The sequence below is a fragment of the Dermacentor andersoni genome, chromosome 2 (assembly GCF_023375885.2).
Source record: "Dermacentor andersoni chromosome 2, qqDerAnde1_hic_scaffold, whole genome shotgun sequence".
Taxonomy (NCBI): domain Eukaryota; kingdom Metazoa; phylum Arthropoda; class Arachnida; order Ixodida; family Ixodidae; genus Dermacentor; species Dermacentor andersoni.
Genome location: NC_092815.1, coordinates 223,846,923 through 223,862,155, shown reverse-complemented (window position 1 = coordinate 223,862,155; position 15,233 = coordinate 223,846,923). Strand labels below are relative to the sequence as shown.

Below are 15,233 nucleotides of genomic sequence, written 5' to 3'. Positions count from 1 at the left end.
GATCGAAGATCGATGGACGATAAGTATTTGGCTCCATGCAAGCAGTCCAAGGCATCATCGATGCGTGGTAGTGGCTAGACGTCTTTTCGCGTGATCTTGTTTAAGTGGTGATAATCAATGCAAAAATGCCAGATACCATCTTTATTTTTCACAAGGACGACAGGCGAAGCCCAAGGGCTGGCTGATGGCTCGATGACCCCTTTGCGGAGCATTTTGTCCACTTCTGATTGGATGAATCGACATTCAGCATGTGATACACGATAGAGACGCCGAAGGATAGGATTCGTGTCTCCAGTGTTTATACGGTGGTGAACAACAGATGTTTGGCCTAAAGGCGTGTCGCCGAAATCAAAGATGTCAGTGTACGATTCAAGCAGGAGACGTATGTCCGTGGCCTGCGCAGAGGTGAGGTCTGGTGCAATCATTTTCGCTAAGTCATCCACTAAGGAACCAGAGCTGTGAGGTTCAATTGGCGCTAGTAACCTACCCTCGGCATTCAGAATTTCAATGTCAAATTCGGAACCACTAGAAACGTTAGCCAAGAACATGCCGGCTGGAATCACTTGAGGTATGGTATGGAATGGTAAAACTTTAAAGGAATCACTTGAGGGCACAGGATCAAATTCAAAAGCAGTAGAACGATGTCCTTATTAGTAACCGTGACCAATGTATGTGGAACAGCAATGTTCTGGTTCAAAAGCCCGTCAATGATGGGGCGAAGCCCGTATTCACCATCAGGAATCTCTGGCTGTGCGGTCAAAGTGACGTAAGTAACTGCCTCGGGTGACAGACACATATCGTGAAGCGAACACAAGTGCGGTGGGGTGGTGCCTGGAGCATTGGCGAGTTGAGGCTGTTCTAACTGAAGAACGCCGGGCGCGCAGTTGATGAGAGTAGAATGAGTGGATAAAAAGTCTAATCCAAAGATAATGTCATATTCAAATAACAGCGCAGTGGCAGCCTGCTCCGGTGACTACACCATCATCGCTGTACGACGCTGTCATTGTATATGTGCCTTTTTAAACGGAAAGCAAGCAAACCACCTGCACGAGAGCATGTTGTGCCGTGCTTTGTGTGGCTTCATTCTGCATCATGTTGCGGATGAAGCCTCCTCTGGAACGCTGCCCTCTGTGCCCATATAACGCTTTGCTTCGTAGTGTGCGGAGAGTCCCACACGACAGCAAAAAGAACAGAAGCAGGGCGGCTGGCCATACTGAAACGTGCAGTACACATTCCAAGAATAACCAGCATGCTGCCGTCAGCCACACGAAGCACTCGGGCAGCTGCTGAGGTGAGGACCTTTTTTAAATGTCGTCGTAGGCTAGCACTCATCACAGATACGTATCTGTGATGATATGATGATATGGTGATACGTATCAGCATCGACGAGTGCTTGGACAGGTACGCCGTCTATTATTCTGCTCCTTGTGGGCACAGACAGAGGATTTGCTGCGGTAGTAGGCAATGCAGCACCACCTCTGAGGGCTGCATTTCTTAGTTTTACGAAAGTGTGCGGCCAAAAGGGACAGGGGATGAAAGGCGACGTGGCTGTGGCGAACGGGAAGATGGGCAACGTGTTTGCGGTGAACGAGACTGGTGTCCATGCAGCGATAGTGAGCAACTGTGCCACGTGTTCCTAGCAGAGTTGTTGGTGCTGTGAGACTCGGCGGTGGGCAAAACATTGTGAGCATTTCCATCAAAACGGCTCAGGTTGGTCAGCTTGCAAGGTGGTGAGGGCCATGAGTTGCAATGGTATCGGGCGACATGACCAATGCGGCGACAGGTGAAACATATTGGCTGGTCATCTACAGTTCTCCACTCAGTCGGGTTGTGATAACGCAGAGAGAAGTATCAGGGTGGAGAGAAAATAGTAGAAGGGCATTAGATAGCTCTAGGATTGGCGACAGCACAGACAGAATGTAAACCAATGTTTTCAAGTTCCTGCCGAATGATGGCTTGTACGAGGGGAACTGAAAAAGTGGTAGCATCAGAGCTACGCAAACGGAAAGCTGTGAGCATCAACGCATCCAGTTTACGTCGAACGATTCGCATCACGTCCTCTGATGACGACGCATGCTGCTGTCTTCACACGTCGGCATTGCGGCAGTATTGGGAAGTCTGGCGAATGGTTTTAAGACGCGTCGGCTTTTGGCCTGCTCTAATTGTTGGCACTCTTTAATCATAGCATCAACTGTAGAGCAGCTTTTGCACATAAGCAGATTAAAGGCGTCGTCAGCAGTGCTTTTAAGCACGTGCCCGACCTTCTCAGCTTCTGTGATGTCGTGATCGGCTTTACGACAAAGTGCCGGCACATCCTGGATGTACGAGGCATAGGACTCCATGGGGGATTGGGCATAGGAGGCCAGTTCCTGCTTTGCGGGTACCTTACGGCCGGCTGGTTTGCCAAACAACTCTGTCAACCTCTCTTTGTATTGGTCCCAGCTGGTTAGCTCCTCTTCGTGGTTTTCGTACACAGCTTTATGGTGCCTCTTACGTAGAACAACAGGTTAGCTAGCATAAGCGTAGGGTCCCCTCTGTTGATTCCACTCACGCGTTCGTACATGGCCACCCACTCTTCAACACCGGCGCCATCGGTCCCGCAGAAAGTTCCAGGATCCTTGGGTTGCACAACGACAACCGAAGGTGACAGCAACGTAGCATACGGTGACGTACGAGGCGGCAACGACGTTGATCCCGCATCCACACCGTCATTCATGGTGCGGATGGTGATGCGATGTGCACTGCAGAGCTCCGTTACCAGCCATGGTACGCCACACCTCCCACCAATATGTTACGGGGATGCTGGGAGTATAGAAAGACTGTATTTACAATATATATACAAGACGAGTCAGGGTTGTTAAGATGGCTGACCACCAACAAGACGCAGCAGACAGCGTCTCACGATCTTCTTCTTCCTCTCTCTTCTTTCATTCTTCCCTAACAATATTACAAGGTGTACAACTGACAACCACTCCATTGTCCTTGTCCTTTTGTGGTTGCCAGTTCACACATTACATAACATGATGCATGAGTATTGCAATCCCATGAAAAAACAGACATCACAGCCCCACACTTAGAGCCACGGTAGCCTGCCTCAAGCTGAAACGGTGACAGTTTGGTGACGGGAATAAATGCAGGTGTAGCGGTATGTGTTCCCTTAATCAGTGCATGACAACTGTGCAGTGACAGTGCAAATCTAATTGGAAATTGCACCACACATTGTCTCAAGAAATTGCCAGGTAAACTGCAGAAGTTATGTAAAGCAACAAAGTTAAACTGCTAAATGCTCATTTGGTGGGGACCCACAGCAACACTGAAGATTCCACAATCATTTCCGTCCCTCACCTATTTCAGTACAGTAAAAGCTCAATTCGAATTCCGTGGGGATGCTACAAAAATTTGAATTAAACAAAATTAGAACTAATGAAAGTCAGAGAAAGAAATCGCTCAGTTAAGGGGGGGACCAGGGTCTTCGGGAGAAAAAATTAGCTAAAAATTCGAATTTAAAATTTTTATTTTGCATGTTCGTGATGCATTTCTGGACCTATCTCTGAAAGTTGGTTACGAAATACTGCGTAGTTCTTCCCTTTTCGTGACCCTAAAATGCGAATCCGTAAATGCGGCTCTTTAAATTGGGGACAAATTGTATCTGATTTTTGTTGCGCATAACTCGATAACTACGCACTCTGCCAGCACCATTTTGGTATCATTCGAAAGGTCACTTTCTGGCTTTCTTCATTGGTTGGCTGGCAACATTGCCAGCGCTGTGGTCAGGAAGAAAACTACACCAAAAGAAATTCACCGCACATGCTACTATTGGCCAGTTTGAACATGTGACCAAGATGGCGAGTTATGATTGGCTGCACAGACCATGAGCGCTCAAATGACAAAAACAGCTGCCATTTTGTCTTAGTCTTGTGACTGTGACGCTGGATATGCTGGAGGTCTGACAAAGTTTCGTTCCATGAATCGTTACGAGCAGAACGTGCAAGATGCAATAGACATCTGAAAGTGATTCCATCGTTGCAGTCGGCACAGGATACCCGGCAGCTTGCCGCTGAAGTCGTACCACCACCGAACATCGAGGCCTCAACTGCTCTGCTGGATCACACATATCCACACAGATGTTGCACTCGCATAAGAATTGAACACGGCTGTTGTAACTGAAGAGGAAGTAGGTAAGATAAGAGCACATGAGCAAGCTATGCTCAACAAGATTGCATCTATGACGGACACGGAGTGAGAGATTCGTCGTTTTGTTTGAGACCCGACCGCCCAATGTGCAACAGACTCGGTCGAAAAGCCCGCCACTCCGTACATTGTCGTCAGACTTGCAGCAGTGAACAATCTCCTCGGTTTTTTTCTTGTGCAATACTTGCGGTGGTTCTGCGTAGCTGCTGCGGAACGATCAGGATTACGGCCTGGCTACTAAACTGACTGTGGTTTGCAAGATCTGTGGTGAAGTTGCATAGGGATGGAGCGCACGGGGAATTGAGGGCCTGAAAACGTGTAAGCCTATGATGTGAACGTACTCGCAGTGCGTGCTATGTCGTCAACTGGCAACGGCCAAACGGCCATGAATTATATACCTAGTGCCTACTGATGGCCTTTGGTGCCATTTTTTCAAAATTTTCTTTCAGTATATCAGTTGTGAAATGTTTTTTGTTGTTTTCTCAAAACTACGATTTTGATGATAACGCCATATCAGAGATGCATTATCTCATGTTCTACTTGTGCTATCACTGTATTCCAGAAAGTAAAAGCTGTGTAGAAGGCTAATTTACAAAATAACGTTGTTGCATTTATTTAGAGAAATGTTTCTTATTTTAGCAGTTAAATTGGATTTCTCTCACTGAAATTTGCAACGTTCTCATTTGATATAAAATTGGGTTAGAACACTATACCTGCTTATTTGCACTCTTTGTTAGTTCCCCATCACTTTGATGTCAATATTCATTACGCCCCATACAGTTTGGTAGACAGCTCATCTCCAAGCAAATTATGCAATAAAGCTGAACTTCTTAAATTTCTGGAAAGTTATTTACTCTGTAAGAAAACTAGATGTATATTTAAAACTAGCATACTGAAATACATAAACCCAGGCAGTTTAATCAAAATTGATCAATAATTTAAAAAAAACTTTTCATGCACAGGGCCTCTTAAATGCATATTGCCACGAGACAGAAGTCTGTCACATTAGGCCAGCATTGATGAAGACGGAGAGGTGGCTTTTCGCCATATTGGCTGTTGTGACTCCTGTGCTGCTGGCCTTACTTGTAAATATTTGTAAATATACGTTTTTTGTGAAACATTTCTGGTGGAGGTGCGGGTACGCTGCCTGTTCATCACCATCATCCCAGCACGGAACTCCAAAGTGGCCGCCGTGTTGTTTCCTCGGCAATGGCCACTCAAGCAACCACCACGCCGGAACTAACTGCGCCGCAGCCGTCCCCACCGTCTGCCATCTTATGGCTTCCAAAGGATCCAGGCACCTTCTGTGGCACAGATTGTGTGGACGTTGAAGATTGGATTTCATGGTACAAGTGTGTCAACAAATAGAACAGGTGGGACGATAGATACCCTTGTGCTGGCAAGTGTGGTATTTTATCTCAAGAGAACTGCACGCATCTGGTATGAGACGCATGAGCACGATCTCACCAGCTGGGACCTATGCAAAGAAAAGCTGAACAACTTGTTCGGCAAGCCCTTGGGTCTTCAGCTAGTTGCTAAAAAAGAACTTCACTCTCGCGTGCAGTCATCTACTGAATCATACATTTCGTATATTCAGGATATTCTAGCGCTTTGCCGCAAAGTTGATGGTAACATGTTCAAAGCGGACAAGATCAGACACATACTCAAAGGTATCGCTAATGAGGCATTCAACACCTTGGTATTCAGGAACTGTGCTACCGTGGATGCCATCGTGAAAGAGTCTCGACGATTCGAACAAGCAAAATCACGCCGTATTTCCCAGCAATTCACCAGGCTCCACGAAACTGCCGCATCTCCATCATGCGAAGAACCGCCACAGACTTTACAATCACCTCCTTCGGACACTGACATGTATCGTTCATCGTGAAATGGAAGCAATGTCACTAGCCCCTCTTGTGCCCGATATCTCGACTGCTAACCAGCCTATGGTTTCCTTGATTCAAGCCATGGTTTGACAGGAGGTCGTTAATTTGGGACTCTCCTCTGTCTGCACCATGTGCATTCCACCGGTTACACCAGTCACACCATCAGTTCCACCAGTTGCACCGAGGGGCCAGCCCTTTTATTCGCGATACCACAATCCCACAGAGTGGAGGACGCCAGATGATCACCCAATATGTTTCGTGTGCTCTCGAGTTGGGCATATTGCGCAGTACTGCTGGAGCCGTCGAACGTCGCCAACTGGATGGAGCACCCAGAACCCTCTTCCTGAAGGCTACTCCCGTACGACGTTGTCGCGCTCTCTACCGAATGAGAGGCCCGATGTCAACACTCGCACCAATGTGTATACAGTGGAACCCCGTTCATACATTTTTCACCGGACCGAGGAAAAAAAAACGTAACAGCCGGGAAAACGCAACAGTGAGGAAAGCTCCGAAAATGAATGAAGAAAGTGCAGCTTCAACTATAGACAGTTTATTTCCACAGAGTGCCCTTAGGACTTAAAAAAGTCTAGAATGGTGGCTTGCTGTTTCTTTCGCTCGCTAGAAATCACCACACGTTTCTCAATAGTCTGGAAGGCCGCACTGCTGTCAGCGTCGCTGTGAGGTGCGACGTACCTGTGGAGGAGGTCCAGAGCCGCGATGACTTCTCCAAAGCTAGGATTTGGCAACTCCCCGGCATCATGCGGCTTGTGCTCCTCGTCGTCACCACGGGAAATTTTGACCTCTTTGGCGTAATCATGCTAACATGCTAACGACTGTTTAGTATTGCTGCGGAGCGCGCGCATCCGAGCAGCCCGGTTGTGCACAGCGCGGCGTGGTTTCGCGAGAAATGTAAACAGGAGAGGAGAGCTGGCCCGATAGGCGGAGCAACGCCATGAGCAACGCCAACTTCCGGCTTCACTTTAGCTTCACAAAGAGTGACGTCAGGGCGTCTCCTGAGTTTCCTTCCTCCATGTTCCTCCGTGAGTCGACCCATCCAACAACCATGCGGTGACCGTAATCAGTGATGATAGTGAGAGCATTTTTCACGAATGGCTACCTAGTGGCAGCCTCTCAAACTGGCGTGCGGCTTCTTGCAGCCAGTTTCATAGCCAAGCCCGACCAAAACTCGTCAAAAGCACAAAATGGCGGTTGGAGCGCGTTGCCTGCTTTAGCCCAGGCGGGTTCGGGGTGTTGCGACGTATCATGCGGGAACGTTTTCACAGCTACTACGTAACAGCGGGGTTCCTTATACATTGGATCCTATGGAAGCTATGCTGGGACCGGATGAAAACGACGTAGCAGCCGGGAAAACGCAGCAGTGAGGAACGTAACAGTGGGGTTCTACTGTAGCAGGTAACCATCACCGCACAACCGCTGATCACGCTCACCACAAGCGTGCCAATTCCCTTTGCCTTCGCCGCAAGCCCACCGTTTCCAATCACCTGCCAACTCTGGACACTACGCACCGGAAAACTAACGAGTGCGGGGCCCGGAGGTGACGCTGCATTCTTGACCTGGCTTCGAAATCCTCATCTTACTGTCTCTACCCTCTCGAATTTGCTTGAAGTCCAACTCGACGGTGCTACTGTTACGGCCCTTATTGACACCAGTGCACAAATCTCGGTGATGAGCACTAGTCTTCATGAGAAGCTGAAGAAAGTCCTGACACCTGCCGTGCAACATGTAGTAAGGGTTGTCGATGGAAGCACTCCTACCGTTGTTGGAACATGTACTGCTCATGTCACTATATCTGGCCATCAGACAAGTGCTCTGTTTCTCGTGCTTGAGCAGTGCCCATACGACGTAATCTTGGGCATTGACTTTTTATCCACAAATTCAGACCTTGTCGACTGTGGCAACGGTGACCTTCAACTAGAACTCTCTTCTATCCCCGAGACTATTGCTCCTCGGCCTACGGAACTATGTACTATCGAGTTTGTGTGACTGCCGCCGCAATCCACTATGTACTTATGTTCTTTTGTCGCCCTTCTGTCCCTGACTGGGATTACATTGCATCCCCTATATTTACGTTGTCTTGGCACACAACGTGAACCTACCACACACGGTTGTCGAAATTGTCAACAATGAAGCTTATCTCCCTGTGCTCAACTTTAGCTTATCCGCCCATGCTCTACCTTCCGGAACTGTGCTTGCAATGTTGTCATCCCTAAACGACTGTCAGATTTCCACGCTAACATCTGAAGCCCCTTCACGACCTACGAGCACAGCAGGATCTATCAGCTTCCTCACCAGTGAATTCAACAAAATGATGACTACGGACCTTTCACCTGTAGACGCTACTGAACTTTGCCGTGTGTTAGCGTTGTCTTGGGATGTTTTTGACTTCGACAACCGCCCACTAAGCCAGGCAACAGTTGTTATGCATTGATTTGACACCGGCGACACAAACCCTATTCATCGTCTTCCGTATCGCGTTTCTGTTGCTGAACAGGCGATTATACAAAAAGAAGTCGATGAGATGACAGAAAAAGACATTATAGAACCCTTGAGTAGCCCATGGGCATTTCCAGTTGTGCTCGTCAAGAAAAAAGACGGCACCTGGCATTTCTTTTCGATTACAGACACCTAAACAAGATCACTAAGAGGGACGTACATCCGTAGCCTCATAACGATGACGCTCTTGACTGCCTCCACGGAGTGAGTTATTTTTCGTCCATCGATCTACGGTGTGGCTATTGGCAAGTTGCTGTACATCCTATGGACTGCGAGAAGACCGCATTGTAACACCTGACTGGCTATACCAATTTTAGGTTATGCCCTTCGGTCTATGCAATGCGCCAGTAACATTTGAGCGCATGATGGATTCACTCCTTCGAGGCTTCAAATGGTCGATCTGCTTATGCTACCTGAATGACATTGTTTTTTCAACGTCATTTTCCAGCCATAATCAGCGCCTGTCGGCAATTCTCTAAGTGTTCCACAGCGCCGGTCTTCAGTTTAACTCATCCAAGTGCACCTTTGGTCTCTGCCAAATAACAGTGCTTGGACACATCGTTAATGGCGTAGGAATCCGACCTGATCCTGAAAAAATATGCGCCGTGAAGCATTTCTACGTACCTTCCTCTCACAGAGAAGTTCGCTCCTTCATTGGCTTATGTTCTTCCTTCCGTTGCTTTGTCAAAAGTTTTGCTGACATTGACCGCCCACTCACTGAAGTTCTCAAGAAAGATACACCTTTCTCATGGGGTCGTTGCGAAGCCCATGCATTTTCTACGCATATATGCCCTCTCATGACTTCTCTGTTGGCGCACTTCGACCCTTCTGCTCCTATGGAAGTTCGGACGGACGCCAGTGGATACGGAATCGGAGTCGTCCTTGCCCAGCACTAGCATGGTCATGACTGCGTCACAACAATCACTAGCCATCTGCTATCTGCCCCAGAGCGCAATTATTCAATTACCGAGCGTGAATGTCTCGCCCTTGTTTGGGCCATCTCCAAATTTCGGCCGTACCTCTTTGGCCGTGCATTCACGGTAGTGGCTGACAACCATGTGCTCTGCTGGCTTTCCTCACTGAAAGATCCTACAGGCCATCTTGGACGCTGGGCTTTGCGGTTACAAGAGTACTCATTTTCTAATGACATGAGACAGAAGTCTGTCACATTTGGCCAGCATTGATGAAGAAGAGGCAGAGGTGGCTCTTTGCCTCTTTGCCATATTGGCTGCTGTGACTCCTGTGCTGCTCGTTTTACTTATAGATATTTGTATATATACGCTTCTTGTGCAACAATATATTTGAATCATTAGAATTCTGTGGGGATGCTACGAAAATTCTAATTATACAAAATTCGAACTAATGAAAGTCAGAAAAAAGTGACTCGGTTAAGGTGTGTATACAGTCCGACGTAGCATGAGTGCGTGAGCACACGCACTACGTCACGTTGGCAAGAACAACGTCTTAAGTTCGAAGCATTGGCACAGCCAACGTAACCAGATGTGGCGAACTCGGTCCGACGTGCCCAACGTCGAGATGGCTCTTGCTCCATCCGCGCGTTCGTTGAACCGACTCCGGAGACCCACAATGCATGGCATGGAAAAAAAAGGTGCCCACGCCGCTTCGCCAACGGTCGCAGGTACCCGTTCAAAGCGGCATGCGGGGGATCGTTCTGCACATGCTCAGAAAAGAACAGCTGACTGCGCGCACGTCAAAGGGTAGAGGGGACGGCATTTCGGCTGGCACAGTGAAAATGCCATAGCATGACTGGGCGCATGTAACGTGCACCGACGCTCACTGCAGGAACAAGAGCTGCGCTCTAAAATGGACTCTTGAAACGCATCCCAACCTGCTATGATGTTGGTCTCTGTTGTACTTTTGTAGATGCACCGGCTGCAGAGTTCCACTACAGTCGCCGACTGATTTTTCAGGCTCCAAAAATTCAGACATGGTCGATTATTCGGACTGCTTCGTGGCACCGCCATTGTCCCCGTAGACCATAATGTATAACAACTGCCAAAAGTTCGGACACCTTGCAACCTCTCATTTGATTTTTCGGACACTCTTTGAGCCAACTCGATTGATGGCAGTTGCCCCCACCGACTGTGACCGGTGCATAGTTCGACTTACGGAATGCCATTTTTGTTTTGAACTGAGCCTCCTTGCTGCCCCACGAGGTGGCACTATAGCAAATCCCGCTGATCATCATCCTTTCTGCCTGGTTTGGTAGAGTGGCTACCGCAGTTCCGGTCTAAGCTTAGTAAGCCATCTCAAGGCAATTCAGCAGCTGATTTGTTTCTTTCTTCGTGTACGATGCTGCAAATAGGCGACTGGTGTCGACGTGACATCCCGGTACTGTTTGCTTTGTGTGCTGTGTCGAGGTTGTGGTGATTTGACGAGGTATACGGAAACATCGCTTCAAGTCGCCATCTGTCACTTTCCGATGTGCTCTCTACTGATGCCAAAAATGTTCTTCGAGACCTGAGCAGTGGTGGCATTGCGATTCCAGACAGCGTCCCATTTGAAAGTTTCACAGGTCCTGACAGTGCTGTACTAAAATGCGCAGAACTCGACGACAACGAGATCGTTCGTTAGCTTTCTGCTGCCGCATCGGACGATGACACCAAGTCGGAAGATGACGCACCATGTGCGCCGCTGCCGTTGCACGTGGAGCTTGCACGAGAAGTCACCGTGGTTTCAGAGATTCAGGCTGATGATAGCGAATAAACAAAACATCGTGCAACGGCACGTTCACGATTTCTTCAAGCCTACTGCCGAACCCGAATAAGTACATGGACATAAAGGATTTCTTTTTTTTTTCTGAAGCTGCTTTTTCGGACACCTGTTTATTCGGACATTTCCGCAGTCCCCATGAGGTCCAAATAAAAGGTCAGCGACTGTATACGAATTGGTGGCGTCCAAACACATATGCCATCGATGGTTTCCTTTGAGTAAAAGCCATGAATCTCAAAGGCTGTGCTTTTTGGTACAGCAAGCGCCGATAAACATCATGGCCGCCGCGTTATAGACATTACCTGGTGCCGCTTCTCGGCAGAACACCTCGTAGATAAAGAGCGTAGCCTCCAAGATGTGACATGAAAAAAAAGAAAAGAACGAAAAAAAAAGACGAAGCATCGATTGAGATAGCAAATTAGCAGACAGGTGAATGAAGTAAGGCTAGTACTTTAATGAGCCGTATCAACTTGTAAACATTCTGTTGCTAACTGAAATATTAAGCATGGTGTCAGCAATCACAGTAAACATGAACGCATCACACTCAATGACTATGGACTCTCGCTGTCAAAATGCTGGCTTGAGGAAAGGTGGCAACGGCAGCAAGTGAATTGGCATTTGTGCTGTCCATCACTACAGCGGAAAGTGAGTGCCAAGTACACACAGCACGTACAATGCTACGAGCCACTGATGTACCAAGACTCTGCCCCTAACTACAGTGTACTAGAAGGCTTTGTAGTGGGCTCACTGGCCTATTCTTCCAATGCACTCTACTGACGCGGCCGCTGTTGCCTGCCAGTACGTCCGCCGCTAGAGGCACTGCAGCACTTTCCTCCTGAACTTGCCAGTCCGCCCTTCAGTTTCTCTATCTTGCATGCGTGTGATTCTTTGTGCTATGCTGCAGTGGCAGTCGGATGTCTGCGACTTCGTTGCTTGCTACCGGCTTCTTTTCCGTGCAGTGCCCGTCTCTGCGGGTCGCTGACGTTACAGACTCGCGCGAGTCCCAGGTAGGCGAAAACACCTAACCGTCGTCACAACTATTGTTTCGTGCCCGGGTGCCGTACGGGGTACAGCCACTTGAAAAGACGCACTGAAGCCATCCTTGTTCAATGTTCCGCAAGACGAAGAACGAAGAAAGCAGTGGGAACGGAATTTGCACCGTGCTGATAAGGTATTGGATGAGACATGTGCGGTCTGAGAGCTGCATTTCGCATCGCAATACATAATCAGAGACTATGTGCATGTAATTGATGGCAAGAAAACACGTATTCCTCGTGGAAGGCCCCTGCTATGTGAAGACCACCCCCTGGCTATAAAGCTACCACTGTTTCGTGGACGCACCATTTGGCAGCGGTGACAGCGGCGGAGCAGAAGAAATAATCTCTGACATTGCAGATTTGCACCTACTTCAAGCCATCACTGTGACAGCTTTATTCGACGGGCAGGTGGGACTGCGCAAGACGACAGCGCAAGTCTACAAAAAAGAGCAGCAGTGCACAGGCTTCATTCATAGAGTCCTCACTGCGCAGCCTGGACGACGGAACACGTGGCCACCACCTGGCTATAAAGCTACCGCTGTTTTGTGGACGCACCATTTAGCGGCGGAGCAGAAGGCATAATCCCCGACTGTTGCACATTGCAGATTAGCGAACTTTTCAGATACTTCTAGAAGTCTAATAAGTATTGTTTTGCTGTCACCGCTGCCACAAAGTGTGACACTTTTGTTCATTGCTGCAGTTATTAGAAATGGCTAGGGATCTTTCAAAACAACTACAAGAATTCAAAGATTAGCTAAGGAATGAATTCAAAAACTTAAAGGAATTTCTTGAAAGAAACATGCGTGCAGAAGAAAGAGGGCTTCATGCCGATATTGATGAAATAAAGCAAAGCATGAATTTTGTAAGTAAAAGCCTTGATGATGCTAACCAGAGACTTGATGCTACCTTGACCGAGAATGATTCTCTTAAGAAAGAAAATGAAGTGCTCCGGCAGCAAGTTCGGTGATTGGTGAGGGATCTGGCTGAATGTCAAACCAGTCTTGTGAAATCGGAGCAGTACTCGTGCAACAGAAACCTTGAGATCAAGGGCGTTGCAGAAACTCCGAATGAGTGTTTAACCGATACCCTCGCTAAAATAGGTGCGGCCATCAGTGAACCCGTCTCTGCCAGCAATATAGACGTAATTCACAGGGTGGCAACCAAAGACAAAACAAAGATGAAGATTGTTGTACAGTTCATAAGAGCGCGAAAAGCGAGACGTCTTAGAGAAGGCAAAGAAAACAAAGCTTACGAACAGAAACCTGGGTTTTTCACTGGAAGCTTCCGAAATAGAGGCAAATTTGACAGTCTTTGTAAATGAACACCTATGCAAATTTTTGAAGAGATTGCTTGGTATGGCAGTCGCGCGCAAGCACTAACATGGCTGGAAGTTTGTCTGGGTCAAAAAAGGTGTCATTTTTGCCCGTCGCGATGATGCGTCAGCTTTTGTGGCAGTAAGACGCAAGAGCGATCTGGGCAAGATTACCGCGACAGGCTAAGAGTGCGCATGTTTGGTGGGAGCACTACAATTTTCCAGCATGTGCAAACATGGCTACCGATTGTGTGCTACCTCAGGACATACGTGGTATCACATCTGAGAATCCAGACAAGCTTTTTAAGCTTTTTTCATCTAAATGTAAGCTCCATTCAGTACAAATTTGACGAAATTATCACGCTTTTAGAATCATGCAGTGTTAGATTTGATGCACTCATGTTCACTGAGACTTGGTATGGTGAAAACTCGGATCACTTTATTTTACCGTGTTACAATCATTACTTTTTAAATCGGAAAAATTTCAGAGGCAGCAGAGTCTCCATTCAGGTTGCTGTGCCCGGTTTTGAAATGCTATACATGAATTTAGCACCGTTACCAGTGATATTGAAATAATTTGTATTAAGAAAAATAAGAATGTGTTCGCTGTGCTGTACAGACCGCCAAGCGGCAACCTCATCACGTTCTTAAGCTTCCTTGATTATTTACTTTCTGTGCCAATGAAAATGGATCGTTGCTAACAATAGGCGGTGATATGAATATTGATGTTCAAAAGGTCTCGAGCCGGGCGAATGACTTATTGTTTGTGTTACAGAGTAATGGTTTTCAGAATATTATAGCAACGCCAACATGCATTACTCTTTCAACTGCATCTGTGCTAGATTGATTCATTACTAACTTAAATACTAATAACATTTTCTCTGGTGTCATAAACAGTGACATCAGTGATCACTTATATGCTTTTTGTATGCTTCAGCATAACAGCGTGTTGAAACAAAAGGAATGGCCTGAATTCACGTACCGGGAAATATTATCTATCACGTTAGAAAATTTTAGGGATAGGATTGCTCAAACACTGGAAGGAAACATTTACTTTTGAAAACAGCAACAAATGCTATGACTCATTTTTAAAAATCTTCCAGAAACATTATTTCGAGTCCTTCCCATTATGCACATACCATAAACAAAAAAGGTTGCGTAAACCATGGATCACACATGAACATATCAAGCTTATTAAGCATAAGAACAAGCTTATTGACAACTTTCTTAAGTCGCGTTTCGAAATAGGTTGAATAAAGATATAAAAAGATCAAAAAGCGAATATTACAAACGTGTATTTGACAACAATTGCTTGCATGATAGCGGCAAAGTGTGGAGGAAAATTAACGAGGTATTAAGCAAGAGCACTAAGGATGCCACGATTGACAAACTTGTTATAAATAACGAAAGGGTTGGTGGAAAGGAACTAGTTAACCTTTTTAACGATTTCTTTGTTGAAATTGCACCAGTACATACTGTCATAAAGCTACTAATCATATTCCAAGGTTATTCCACACAATGTACCTACTGCCAACATCCATCGATGAAGTAAGAACATTG

At 46.9% G+C, this 15,233-nt stretch overlaps 1 protein-coding gene across 8 annotated transcripts in view; it reads right to left on the bottom strand.

The window, feature by feature from the left end:
- Window positions 1-15,233, bottom strand: part of faf (ubiquitin carboxyl-terminal hydrolase-like faf) — a 607,534-nt gene that overhangs the window by 294,070 nt on the left and 298,231 nt on the right. The gene's annotated exons all lie outside the window — the stretch shown is intronic.